The sequence below is a fragment of the Delphinus delphis genome, chromosome 5 (genome assembly GCF_949987515.2).
Source record: "Delphinus delphis chromosome 5, mDelDel1.2, whole genome shotgun sequence".
Taxonomy (NCBI): Eukaryota; Metazoa; Chordata; class Mammalia; order Artiodactyla; family Delphinidae; genus Delphinus; species Delphinus delphis.
The window spans coordinates 112,497,054-112,512,689 of record NC_082687.1 but is presented as its reverse complement, the minus strand read 5'-3'; the positions used below and the strand labels follow the sequence as shown (position 1 = coordinate 112,512,689).

Here is a 15,636-nt window from a genome sequence, read left to right as displayed (position 1 = left end):
AATAATATTTGGTGGGAAATATTAAATGGTAGCAGCTCTAACTGTTCTAATCACTGATAGTAATACTCCCAATGTTCTAGTTATTCCTTACTCAGAAGCGTATAGAACTCTTGTTTTGATATGCGCTGCCCTGTTTAGGTAGATTTACTGATATTGCTAAGGATATACTCATATTCAAATGTCTCAGCAGCAAAATGAGGAATAGTGAGGTAGTAATCTAGCCGAAAGTAGGGAAAATGAAATGGAGTAAATCAGTATATTCTAGGGAAATTCAAGGAATCTTAGCCTAAAGTAACGGAAATTTTGAATCTCTGTAAATAAAAACTATATATAATGTAAGGGTGAACACAGAAAGCACAACCTTTGAGTGATTTCATTAAATAAAATTCTACTGGCTTCTACAAATGTTTCAGTTTCCATGGTCTCCTTTGTCAGATGAAAGTGAGAATATATATTTATTTAAAAAAAAAAAGATACTGAATATCAGCACACTAAACCATGTGTCCGTGACCCGAACAATAAACAGTCATAAACCGCCTTGGCCCGAGAGAGCAGCACGAAGTATTTACGGTACTTCTGCTTTTCTGTCAAATAAAACAATTCTCAAAAATAAGCTGAAATGTTCTCCTGAGGACCCGGCTTCTGACTTCACAGCAAGAAATTAAAGCCATCTCTGCATCTCTGTCTACGCAGCACCTGGCCTTCTCTCCCGTTGCTGTGGAAATAGTCTGTGCACCTGGCAGGGGCCGACACCCTTCCCCCTCACACCTGCTGGCAGGCATCGCAAGTCTCCCCGCCGCACCCCGTCATCATAAATCGCTTCCTCTACACTAGACATCCCCACCAACGCCCCGTTTCTTTCCTTCATGTCCAGACTCCTTGAAAGGCCTGCATGCACTTGCTGTCTGCCACCTCTCTCCTCCTGTCCCCTTAAGCCCACCCTCACGAATCCACAAAGCAGTTTCTCCCAAAGTCACCGATGACCACCGTGTCATTCATTCCAGGGACCAATGTTCAGTGTTCATTTTACCTGCTCTCAGCAGCATTTGACAAAGCTTCCTGTCTCAATCTCGAAACATTTTTCTCTTGTCCTTCAGACAATACACTTGCCCAACTTTCTTCCTACTGTTCTAGTTGCTTCTTCCCAATCTCTAACTGGTCCCTTTTCAACAGCCTGGCTTTTAAATTTTGGAACGCTTCTAGTTTTTCTATATTCACTCACTCCCAGGATAATTGCACCCAATCTCAATGACTGTAAATTATGTTAATGACTATCAAATACGTCCTTATCTCCAGCCTGGATCACTCTCTTAAACTCCACACATGTAGATCCAACTGCCTGCCTAAAAATCTACATTGCAGATCTGCTAGGCATCCCCAAATGTCCAAAGCCGAGCTTTTAATTGTCTGTGCCAAAACCTCCCCTTACAGCTGTTTCCATATCTCAAGAATTGGCAATTTAACTCTTCCTCTGATCAGGCCAGAAATCTTGGTCTCTCTCTTAATTCCTCTATTGGAAATCCCGTCATTTTTACCTCCAAATTATAACCAGAATCTGACCACTTCTGACAATGGCTTCTGCTACCTCCCTTGGGCCAAATCACCTTCATGTTCTCTATACTATTGGAATAGCCCCCTAATTGGATTCTCGGCTACTCTTATCTCTCTTCTATTTACTCTTGATGTAGCAGCTAGAAATGAGCCTGTTAAAATAGAAGTCAAAGCCTGTCACTTCTCTGCACAAAACCCTCCAGTAGTTCCCCTTATCACTCAGAGTGAAAACCAAAGTCCTGAGAGTGGCCTTTGAGGCTGTACCTGATACTGCTCCCTGGTACCTTTACGGATGCTCCCACCTCAGGGCCTTTGCACTTGTCTTTTCCTGTGTTGAAACACTCTTCCTCAGAGATCCAGTGGCTGTCTCCTTCACTTACTTGTTTGTTTGCAAAATATAGTCACTTTCTCAGTAAAGCCTTCCCTGACCATCTTATCCAAGACTTCAGACCTAACTCTCCTACAGGACACTTCATATCCTCCTTACCCAATTTTTTTTTTTCTCCTTACAATGACTATTTAACATATGGTTTCCTCATTTTATCTATTTTATGAGGGTGGAAATTTTTGTCTTTCTTGTTCATGATATATTCCCCGCTCGTAGAACTGTGTTTGGAACATAGTAGGTGCTTAATAATTTGTAGTTGAACAAATAAGTTAATGAATTGCTCTCCTCTTTTACAGTTAGAAAGCTGAGGCTCCCAGCCCATATATGAGTTGCCTCAGAGTAACGCCAAGGGTTGTAAACTGCCTACATCATAATTACTTGAAGAAAGAAAAATAAAACTTTACTATAAAGAATAAACTTTCAGCATCAATGTACAAATTTGGAACTTTTTTAGGCTGCAAGGAACAGAAAACAATTCCAAATAGCTTAACAAGGAAAATACATTATTTCACAGAACGAGAGATGGATGAATTAGTTCTAGGGTTGATAAACAATCTGGATAAACAACCTGATAAATTCAGTGACAACAACATAAACATTTTTCAGCTTGCCCTTCCAAGGGTATAAACTTTATAATCCAGTTTAAAAGACCTCACGGTCCCAAAATACATGACATGGCTTCTAGTGACACATCCGGACAGGACAACATCCAATGGAAGGTTGGATTGCTCTCTCTCTCCTCTACCTGCCACCCCTCACCCCCCAGCAAAGAAATATTTCTTAGGTCACATGCCTTACCCAGTTCAGCTTAGACTGATAAGGACCTGCCCCAGGGCTAGGGGTGGGCTATTTCCCCTTAGACTATGGGTGTCTACGGAAGGGAGGAGACCTGCACAGAGACTGGATCAAACTTCCAAAAAGTTTAGGAACAAATATTGTCGTATAACAAATACATTGGGAATGTCAAAAAAATCTTTGTTTTTATCGACCCCTTTAAAGCTGCTATTCTATGCATGTAATGAGAATGGTGAAAAAAGAAAAGGAAAAGGAATCGTTATCTCCTCCAAACTACATCCCATCCACAGAAGCCTCTCTCTTGTTATATTCCTGATGTGCCCAGTGAATTCAGCGCTAGAGAATTCTCCCCCCACAGAACTCCTCGGGAGTAGGAAAGTTTAGTCATTTCACTCCACTGCAAGTTCTTCCAAGAACTCCAGTCCCCAAAAAAGGGCCCATTTAAGCCTTCCAGACACCCTGCCCAAACTTCAGTGAAAACCTCGGAAAAAAAAAAAAAGTAAAGAACACTTCGTGCCTGAAACCACAGTTAGTGATCAATTTCTTCAGTGCCGTTTTTCTTTCTTTATCACTTTAAATAAGTAAAGTTGGAAAGTGGGGTGTCAAGCCCGGGGGAGTGTAAAAACTAAGTAAACATCAGAGACCTTATTCCCCATCCACCCACTAGATTCTGCTCCACAAAGTGAACAAAAGAACAGGCAGTTCATCTCTAGAACCTGTTCCTGCGTGGTCTGAAGCAAGTTTGCTGTTGTGTGGGAAGAACTGATTTGTGATTACATGGTATGTGTCCAATGCTCTCTTTGTATCACAGTCGCAAATATAGGTGACTCAGAGGCACCTTCCACTGAAGATGGGGTTGGTCACCACAGTCTTTCTTCCAAAAGTCTTAATTCTCAGACTTTACCTTCCTCTATTTGCTCTTTGAATATATTCATAAGCACCTCTTCACCCCCAAACAAAAGAACTAGATTCCCTATTACTCAAACTATGAGGGAGGGGCTCCCTCTAGGGTGCGGGGCTAAGAGGACAAATTTGAAAAGTGACCACTGATCTCACGCTCCCGCCTCCCCGCATTCAGTTTGTAAGAAAAATAGCTCATCCACCTTGAGACCACTCTGCTAAAAGATGAAACGCTGAATATACACAGGCATAAGCTTACATATACATGAAGAGACAGGGAGAACGAAGCGCTTTGGGGCGGCAGACAGGCACCGGGCTGGCAATGGAACGTGATGAGTGGGAAAGACAAAACAAAACTAAATACCCTCACAGGCAGGCAACAAGAACAGAAGGAAACACTGACCGAGTACCTCCTCTGTCACAGCCTCACTGATAAAAATTGTCCCAGGAGAGGGCCCCTTGCCAGGAGATGGCCGCTATGGGCGTCTACCTTGTTCCTAAACTGGCTGCCCTGCTGACTCATGCTAAGGCCACCAAACTCCTTAAAATTTACACAGGTAAACATATCTCACACTCAGTAGACGTCAAGAAAGCGGTCTCTCACCACCCAATCTGTTACCATTCCCTAAGAGCCGTCCCCAGGGTTTGAGGCATGGAGGCTGCGGAAGCCTCCTTGCCTCGTACCGTTTCCCCCTGAACGACGCAGGTCTGAAGAGCACGGATCCACTTACATGTGGATTTTTTTCAGGAGTAAACATGACACCACTGCAGGATCCTGGCTGCTGGAATCCTCAGATGCAGAACTGCAGATATGGAGGAACCGTGTATATGGGGAAAGCTGACTATAAATTATGCAAGGATTTCCGACTGCGTGGAGAGTTAGCATCCCTAACCTCCGTGTTGTTCAAGGGTCAACTGTATAATGTTTCCTATATGATTTCTACGCTGATTCAATGATGCCACTTGGCAGGAAAGAAGGAAAGAGGGAGTGAAAAGAAAGAGGGATTATGAAGCTCCAGGTCCCAGCAGCCTGAAACCTCAAGTTTCTCTTTTGAGTTAATCCCACCTTTGTGCTCCACATTCACTCTTTTTTTCTTTTTTGTTTTTAACATATCTGTTAAAAGCATGAATACACACACCCTCCCAAGAACAAACACTAATTCTTCCAAGACAGAAAGTGATAAAAGAAATTTTCACATATTGAGATATGGAGAAGTCATTCTGGCTTATACATGAGTTAACTTCCGTTTGATGCTAACTAAAACAGCCTGTTTGTGGCCTATCAAACATACACCATACATCTGCTTTAATTATTAGAGAAAAAGACACAATGACCAGAAGTAAAGAATATCCATATTGGACTTCCCTGGTGGCGCAGTGGTTAAAAATCCACCTGTCAATGCAGGGGACGTGGTTTCGATCCCTTGTCCAGGAAGATCCCACATGCCACAGAGCAACCAAGCCCATGCACCACAACTACTGAGCCTGCGCTCTAGAGCCCGTGTGCCACAACTACTGAAGCCTGCGCACCACAACTACTGAAGCCACGCACCTCGAGCCTATGCTCTGCAACAAGAGAAGCCACCACAGTGAGAAGCCCGCACACCGCAATGAAGAGTAGCCCCCGCTTGCTAGAACTAGAGAAAGCCCATGCACAGAAGACCCGACGCAGCCAAAAATTAATAAATAATAAATAAATTTGTTTTTTAAAAAAGTCCATGTTAAAAAACAAAGATTAAGGGCTTCCCTGGTGGTGCAGTGGTTGAGAGTCCGCCTGCCGATGCAGGGGACACGGGTTCGTGCCCCGGTCCAGGAAGATCCCACATGCCGCGGAGCGGCTGGGCCCGTGAGCCATGGCCGCTGAGCCTGCGCGTCCGGAGCCTGTGCTCCGCAACGGGAGAGGCCACAACAGTGAGAGGCCCACGTACCGCAAAAAAAAACAAAAAACAAAAAACAATATGCTCCTATACCATTACTTTTAGTAACCTCATACTAAACTATTTATCCAAATGATATACCATTACTTATTTAACCAATTCTCTATTGGTGAACATGCATGTTTCTTTTTACTTTTATTCTATCAACAATAAGTAATGAACATCCTTGTAGCTAACTTTTTGCACAGATCCTTGATTATTTCCTTAGAGAAATTACCAGAGAAGAAAATACTGAGTCATCCATTTAATCTTAGCCTCACAAAAACAGTTATGATTTATAGGGAAGAAATTATCAGAGAGGGGAGGAAACAAGATGGCGGAGTAGAAGGACGTGGTCTCACTCCCTCTTGCGAGAACACCAGAATCACAACTAGCTGCTGGACAATCATCGACAGGAAGACATGGGAACTCACCAAAAAAGATACCCCACATCAAAAGACAAAGGAGAAACCACAATGAGAAGGTAGGAGGGACGCAATCACAGTACAGTCAAATCCCATAACTGGTGGGTGGGTGATTCACAGACTGGAGAACACTCATACCACAGAAGTCCACCCACTGGAGTAAAGGTTCAGAGCCCCACGTCAGGTTTCCCAACCTGAGGGTCTGGCAACGGGAGGAGGAATTCATAGAGAATCAGACTTTGAAGCCTCGTGGGAATTGATTGCAGGACTTTGACAGGACTGGGGGAAACAGAGACTTCACTCTTGGAGGGCATACACAAAGTAGTGTGCACATCGGGACACAGGGGAAGGAGCGGTGACCCCAGGGGAGACTGAACCAGACCTACCTGCTAGTGTTGGAGGGTCTCCTGCAGAGGCGGGGTGTGGTTGTGGCTCACTGTGGGGACAAGGACACTGGCAGCAGAAGTTCTGTAAAGTCCTCCTTGGCGTGAGTCCCTCCAGAGTCTGTCATTAGCTCCACCAAAGAGCCCAGGTAGGCTCCAGTGTTGGGGTGACTCAGGCAAAACAACCACCAGGAAGGGAACCCGGCCCCACCCATCAACAGTCAAGCAGATTAAACTTTTACTGAGATCTGCTAACCAGAGCAACTATCAGCTCTACCCACCACCAGTCCCTCCCATCAGGAAACTTACACAAGCCTCTTAGGTAGCCTCATCCACCAGAGGGCAGACAATAGAAGCAAGAAGAACTACAATCCCGCAGCCTGTGGAACAAAAACCACATTCACAGAAAGATAGACAAGATGAAAAGGCAGAGGGCTATGTACCAGATGAAGGAACAAGATAAAACCCCAGAATACTAACTAAATGAAGTGGAGATAGGCAACCTTCCAGGAAAAGATTTCAGAATAAAGATAGTGAACATGATCCAGGACCTTGGATAAAGAATGGAGGAAAAAATCGAGAAGATGCAAGAAATGTTTAACAAAGACCTAAAGAATTAAAGAACAGACAGACAGAGATGAACAATACAATAACTGAAATGAAAACTACACTAGAAGGAATCAATAGCAGAATAACTGAGGCAGAAGAACGGATAAGAGACCTGGAAGACAGAAAGGTAGAATTCACTGCCATGGAACAGAATAAAGAAAAAAGAATGAAAAGAAATGAAGACAGCCTAAGAGACCTCTGGGATAACATTAAACACAACAACATTTGCATTATAAGGGTCACAGAAAGAGAAGAGAGAGAGAAAAGACTCAAGAAAATATTTGAAGAGATTATAGTCGAAAACTTCCCTAACATGGGAAAGGAAATAGCCACCCAAGTCCAGGAAGCGCAGCAAGTCCCATACAGGATAAACCCAAGGAGAAACATGCCAAGACACATAGCAATCAAATTGGCAAAAATTAAAAGCAAAGAAGAATTATTGAAAGCAGCAAGGGAAAAATGACAAATCACATACAAGGGAACTCCCATAAGGTTAACAGCTGATTTCTCAGCAGAAACTCTACAAGCCAGAAGGGAGTGGCATGATATACTTAAAGTGATGAAAGGGAAGAACCTACAACCAAGATTACTCTCGCCAGCAAGGATATCATTCAGATTCAATGGAGAAATCAAAAGCTTTACAGACAAGCAAAAGTTAAGAGAAATCAGCACCACCAAACCAGCTCTACAACAAATGCTAAAGGAAGTTCTCTAAGTGGGAAACAAAAGAGAAGGAAAGGATCTACAAAAACAAACCCAAAACAATTTAAAAAATGGTCATAGGGACATACATATCAATAATTACCTTAAACGTAAATGGATTAAATGCTCCAACCAAATGACACAGGCTTCCTAAATGGATAGAAAAACAAGACCCATATATATGCTGTCTACAAGAGACCCACTTCAGACCTAGGGACACATACAGACTGAAATTGAGGGTATGGAAAAAGATACTCCATGCAAAAGGAAATCAAAAGAACGCTGGAGTACCTATACTCATATCAGATAAAATAGACTTTAAAATAAAGAATGTTACAAGAGACAAGGAAGGACACTACATAATGATCAAGGGATCAGTTCAAGAAGAAGATATAACAATTATAAATATATATGCACCCAACATAGGAGCATCTCAATACATAAGGCAACTGCTAATAGCTATAAAAAAGGAAATCGACAGTAACACAATAATAATGGGTGAATTTAACACCTCACATACACCAATGGACAGATCATCCAAAATGAAAATTAATAAGGAAACACAAGCTTTAAATGACACAATAGACCAGATAGATTTAATCGATATTTATAGGACATTCCATCCAAAAACAGCAGATTACACTTTCTTCTCAAGTGTGCATGGAACATTCTCCAGGATAGATCACATCTTGGGTCACAAATCAAGCCTCAGTAAATTTAAGGAAATTGAAATCATATCAAGCATCTTTTCTGACCACAACACTATGAGATTAGAAATGGAATGACAGGGAAAAAAACGTGAAAACCACAAACACATGGAGGCTAAACAATACGTTACCAAACAACGAAGAGATCACTGAAGAAATCAAAGAGGGAATCAAAAAATACCTAGAGACAAATGAAAATGAAAACGTGATGATCCAAAACCTATGGGATGCAGCAAAAGCTGTTCTAAGAAGTTTATAGCTATACAAGCCTACCTCAAGAAACAAGAAAAATCTCAAGTAAACAATCTAACCTTACACCTAAAGGAACTAGAGAAAGAAGAACAAACAAAACCCAAAGGTAGCAGAAGGAAAAAAATCATAAAGATCAGAGCAGAAATAAATGAAATAGAAACAAAGAAAACAATAGCAAAGATCAAGAAAACTAAAAACTAGTTCTTTGAGAAGATAAACAAAATTGATAAACCATTAGCCAGACTCATCAAGAAAAAGAGAGAACTCAAATCAATAAAATTAGAAACGAAAAAGGAGAAGTTACAACAGACACCACAGAAATACAAAGCATCCTAAGAGACTACTACAAGCAACTCTATGCCAATAAAATGGACAACCTGGAAGAAATGGACAAATTCTTAGAAAGATATAATCTTCCAAGACTGAACCAGGAAGAAACAGAAAATATGAACAGACCAATCACAAGGAATGAGATTGAAACTGTGATTAAAAATCTTCTAACAAAAAAAGTCCAGGACCAGATGGCTTCACACGTGTATTCTATCAAACATTTAGAGAAGAGCTAACACCCATCCTTCTCAAACTCTTCCAAAAAACTGAAGAGGAAGGAACACTCCCAAATTCATTCTATGAGGTCACCATCACCCTGATATCAAAACGAGACAAAGATGCTACAAAAAAAGAGAATTACAGACCAATATCACTGATGAATATAGATGCAAAAATCCTCAACAAAATACTAGCAAACAGAATCCAACAACACATTAAAAGGATCATACACTATGATCAAGTGAGATTTATCCCAGGGATGCAAGGATTCTTCAATATATAAAAATCAATCAATGTGATACACCATATTAACAAATTGAAGAATAAAACCCATATGATCATCTCAGTAGATGCAGGAAAAGCTTTTGACAAATTTCAACACCGATTTATGATAAAAACTCTCCAGAAAGTGGGCATAGAGGGAAGCTACCTCAACGTAATAAAGGCCATATATGACAAACCCACAGCAAACATCATTCTCAATGGTGAAAAACTGAAAGCATTTCCTCTAAGATCAGGAATGAGGCAAGGATGTCCATTCTCACCACTATTATTCTACATAGTTTTGGAAGTCCTAGCCACAGCAAACAGAGAAGAAAAAGAAATAAAAGGAATACAAATTGGAAAAGAAGAAGTAAAACTGTCCCTGTTCGCAGATGACATGATACTCTACACAGAGAATCCTAAAGATGCTACCAGAAAACGACTAGAGCTAATCAATGTATTTGGTAAAGTTGCAGGATACAAAATTAATGCACAGAAGTCTCTTGCATTCCTATACACTAATGATGAAAAATCTGAAAGAGAAATTATGGAATCACTCCCATTTACCATTGCAACAAAAAGAATAAAACCTAGGAACAAACCTACCTAGGGAGACAAAAGACCTGTATGCAGAAAACTATAAGACACTGATGAAAGAAATTAAAGATGATACCAACAGATGGAGAGATATACCATGTTCTTGGATTGGAAGAATCAATATTGTGAAAATGACTATACTACCCAAGGCAATCTACAGATTCAATGCAATCCCTATCAAGTTACCAATGGCATTTTTTATGGAAGTAGAACAAATCATGTTAAAATTTGTATGGAGACAAAAAAGGCCCCGAATAGCTAAAGCAGTCTTGAGGGAAAAAAACGGAGCTGGAGGAATCAGACTCCCTGACTTCAGACTATACTACAAAGCCACAGTAATCAAGACAATATGGTACTGGCACAAAAAGAGAAACATAGATCAATGGAACAAGATAGAAAGCCCAGAGATAAACCACGCACCTATGGTCAACGAATCTATGACAAAGGAAGCAAGGATATACAATGGAGAAAAGACAGTGTTTTCAATAAGTGGTGCTGGGAAAACTGGACAGCTACATGTAAAAGAATGAAATTAGGGCTTCCCTGGTGGCGCAGTGGTTGAGAGTCTGCCTGCCGATGCAGGGGACACGGGTTCGTGCCCCAGTCTGGGAGGATCCCACATGCCGCGGAGCGGCTGGGCCCATGGGCCATGGCCGCTGAGCCTGCGGGTCCGGAGCCTGTGCTCGGCAACAGGAGAGGCCACAACAGTGAGAGGCCCGCATACCGCAAAAAAAAAAAAAAAAAAGAATGAAATTAGAACACTCCCTAACACCATACACAAAAATAAACTCAAAATGGATTCGAGACCTAAATGTAAGACCAGACACTATAAAACTCTTAGAGGAAAACATAGGAAGAACACTCTTTGACATAAATCTCAGCAAGATCTTTTTTGATCCACCTCCTAGAGTAATGGAAATAAAAACAAAAATAAACAAATGGGACCTAATGAAACTTCAAAGCTTTTGCATCACAAAGGAAACCATAAATAAGATGAAAAGACAACCCTCAGAATGGGAGAAAATATTTGCAAAGGAATCAATGGACAAAGGAGTAATCTCCAAAATATATAAACAGCTCATGCAGCTCAATATTAAAGAAACAAACAACCCAATCCAAAAATGGACAGAAGACCTAAATAGACATTTCTCCAAAGAAGACATACAGATGGCCAAGAAGCACGTGAGAAGCTGCTCAACATCACTAATTATTAGAGAAATGCAAATCAAAACTACAATGAGGTATCATCTCACACCAGTTAGAATGGGCATCATCAGAAAATCTACAAACAACAAATTCTGGAGAGGGTGTGGAGAAAAGGGAACCCTCTTGCACTGTTGGTGGGAATGTAAATTGATACAGCCACTATAGAGAACAGTGTGGAGTTCCTTAAAAAACTAAAAATAGAATTACCATATGATCCAGCAATTCCACTACTGGGCATATACCCAGAGAAAACCATAATTCAAAAAGACACATGCACCCCAATGTTCATTGCAGCACTATTTACAATAGCCAGGTAATGGGAGCAACCTAAATGCCCATCGACAGACGAATGGAAAAAGAAGTTGTGGTACATATATACAATGGAATATTACTCAGGCATAAAAAGGAACGAAATTGAGTCATTTGTTGAGACGTGAATGGGCCTAGAGACTGTTATACAGAGCAAATTAAGTCAGAAAAACAAATATCGTATATTAACACATGTATGTGGAACCTAGAAAAATGGTACAGATGAACAGGTTTGCAGGGCAGAAGTTGAGACACAGATGTAGAGAACAAACGGGGGAAAACTGCGGAGGGGTGGGGATGGTGGTGTGCTGAATTGGGCGATTGGGATTGACATGTATACACTGATGTGTATAAAACTGATGACTAACTGAACCTGCAGTATAAAAAAACAAACAAAAAAATACAATTAATACTAAACTTTCTTTGGGTTATTTGTATGGAAATATGTTAATATAAATGTTTCAGACATTACATGAAATTTCTAAAAAACTTATATGTTCTGGTATAATGTTACAAGTCATAATTCTAGTTATTATTTTAAAATGTATATCTCAGAAATAACTAAATTTCCTTGTCAATTGCATTATTATGAACTTTCATCAAATCTTTAACCGTAGTCATTTTTAAGTCTTTTGTCATTTACAGACAGTTCTGGGTGTACTCTGATGCTTTTGCAAAAATGTTCCTATAAAAGGGTTTCATCTTCAAGGAATTCATGGAAAAGACTGACAAGTACAGGTTTCTGGTAAGTGACTATACTGCTGTACTGAATGAATAAGCATTTTCAGAACTCTAATGGAAAACTGATGAATTCATAAAAGTGCTAACAAAAGATCAAGATGAAAAAAAACTAACAGGACTGAGTGAACTGATGAGGATGATTATAATTTTTGTGACTTTCTGTTTGAATAATAATAAAAAAAAATCCCACAAGGACTCAGAGGCAAAAAATATACAAATCAATTTTCACTGCAAAGTAAAGGACCTGTTACAGTGGAGGATTACTGGACTGAATGTCAATATTATGACATAGTATGAGTGTGTTTCATGTTTGGTAATTGCAATCATTGTTGCTTTTGTTGTGGTCATCCATTTACAATGCTTGGTGTCAGTTTATCTATCTCTTGTAAAAATAAAATACTGTGTGTGTGTGTGTGTGTGTGTGTGTGTGTGTGTGTGTGTGTGAAAAAAAATTATCAGAGAGATTAAATTACATATCCAAGCTCACTCAGTGACAAAATTTTATCTCAAATCCAAGTTTCCTCATTTCATGTCTAGTATACGCTCCACTGTCCAATCATCTGAAGTTCCTTTAAGCCCCCATTCTCTACTCTGGTCACCATAGTGGAAGGACAAGGTACCACATAGGAGGGAAATTCCAGAACACTCTTACTATTCATAGTTTTAGTTTTGAAATACTTGTTCTTTCAACTTGATTACATTCATCTCCAGATCTTCCTACACATGGACCTTGCTGTTTAGGCCCCTGTTTGGGCTTTTATTCCTTTTCTTTTTTCACTTCCACTTGTCCTTTAAAATTGACATATCTATTTTTCTAGAGATCATTTAGGTTGCTGTTAAATACTATTGGGGCTAGCAAGTTCCCTTAGACAGGCCTAGGAAGTCCTGATGGAATTACTCAGCCTGGATAATCAGTCTGGTAACTACAGATGGGTGAAAATGACTATGAACACTCAAAAGGATCCAAGATCCTTTGAAACTTCCCCTTGTTATTCTTGTTCTATTGGTTGTATTAGTTAGGGTTTTCTAGAGAAATAGAACAAATATGATATATGCATATATAAAGAGATTTATTATAAGAAATTGGCTCACATAATTATGAAGACTCAGAAGGCCCATGATCTGCCATTGGCAAGCTGTAGTCCCAGCTCAAAGGCAGTTAGATGGGAGGAGCTCCCTCTTACTAGAGGGAGGGTAAGCGTTTTTATTCTATTCAGGCCTTCAGTTGATTGGATGAGACCCACCTACATGAGGGAGAGCAGCTTGCTCTACTCAGACTGCCAATTCAAATATTAAACTCATCCAGAAACACCCTCACAGACACACTCAGAATGACATTAACCAAATATCTGGGCACCCCAGGGCCCAGTCAAGTTGACACATAAAATTAACATTCACACCAGTCTTAGCAGTAATAGAGAAAAAAACTGTCTGATTTTTCAAGAAGACCAGATAAATTGACAGCTTATAGATGGCATCAAATCTAGTAGCCAATCTTGTGAGTAATAAGACCCAAGAATTGGCAAATAGCTATTACCAATTTTAAATGTGGAATGAAAAGGATGAATTTATGAAACCTAGAACAATGTTTCTCAAACACTTGAGTCTTTGGACACTTTGTACCCTTAAAAGCAACTGAGAAACTCATAAAGGTATTGTTGATGTGGGTATGTTTATTGACATTTACCAAATTAGAAATTAAAACCAAAAAAGGTTTTCAAACATGATAATATATAAGCACACCATCTATTAGACCTTAGAGCAACGATGTCACCATATGTCATGCAACCTCTAGAAAAATCTACTGCCATCATGAGAGAATAAAACAGGCAGTTAAGACTTTAGTATTATTATGAAAATAGTTTTGACCTTATGTAAACCTTGCTAATGTCTCAGGGACCCCTCAGATATTCTCGGGTCATGCTGAGAACTTCTGGTCTAGAGGAAATAAGAAAAAAGTGTGGAGTAACTAATCAGATATGCAGTAATGTTCCTGAAGTCTTCACAAACAGAAAGCTATTTGCAATCCACTCTCCCCCAGTACATTTATGATGATAAACACAAACAGTGATTAGATACTAACCAGAGAATTAATTAAATGTAGGATGAGAACAAAGTGAAGGTCACCACTGATTAATAGGATAAGATGTAAAAAAGATTTGGACAGAAATAAGGAGTAAAAAATGCAGCCAAAGACAGAAATTGACTGTATGAATATGACACTTGGAGGATGGGAGAGAGAAGAAGTCAAGCATCCAAAATTAAGTATGTCAAGATGGCATACCAGGGGTTGAATTTACCCTCCTGACTGAAACAATTTTAAAAACAGACAAAACCGTTTAAAAGCAAACCATGGTTTTCAGGTATTAGGTATTAGGTGCCACAGGAGAGTGACCTTTGAGAGATAGGAAGAAACAAGGTAAACCCTATGATTACCCAAGTTCACTGCCTGGAGAGAGTTTCCAGCCGTAACACAACGTGAGGGTGGGGGCCCAAGAATTACTCAATAGTCTCCTTGAGTTGAGGAGAAGGAGGTGTGAGCACAGGGAGGCCAAGGCAAGTAGAATTCACAGGACCAAGTTCCAGGAAGTTCCAGGAAGAAGAGAACTGCACGGAGAGTGCTGTGGAGATTTGCAGAGGATCCGCTTCAAGTCTTCAGGTGAGTAATGATTAGCAAGTATGGGGGGAAATACCTGAGAGCTAATCATGAGGGGTCACATAGGCCTGGGAATAGTTTGTGCTTTCACTATCCAGAGTGGGAAATCCTTGTAATTCACAGGCATCAGATAGAGTACTCAAAAGTGCACTGCTCTTGTAGTGGAAGAAAATTAGCCCTACAGGATTTACTGATCCCACCTAACAGATCATTAAAAAAAAAAACTCAAAAAGAATCAAACTCTTTCCAAGTAACTTAACTGAACCCCAGAAAAAAAAATTTTTTTAATAATACAAGAGTACAAAATACCCAGCAATAAATAAGGTAAAATTCACTGTGTCTGGCATACAATAAAAATCACCAGGTATGCAAAGAAGCAGGAAAACACAAACCATGTTCAGAAGAAAAATCAATAAGATGAACAGATCCAGAGAGGGCACAGATGATAAAATTAGTAGACAAGGGCATTAAAACAGTTACTGTACTTCTTGTGTTCGAGAAAGTAGAGGAAAGTTTGAGAATGTTAAGTAGAAATTCAAATATATATAGGAAAAGGTCCAAAAAGAACTTCTAGATATGAACATGACAATGTCTGGGATTAAAATACACTGGATGGGATTATTAGCACATTAGACACTACAAAAGAAAAAATGAATGAACTTAAAGACAAAGCAGGGCTTCCCTGG

The 15,636-nt window shown here is 40.0% G+C and overlaps 1 long non-coding RNA gene across 1 annotated transcript in view; it reads right to left on the bottom strand.

Moving 5' to 3' along the window:
• The window catches only part of LOC132426127 (uncharacterized), a 33,811-nt gene that overhangs the window by 8,310 nt on the left and 9,865 nt on the right, over positions 1–15,636 (bottom strand). The window lies entirely within an intron of this gene.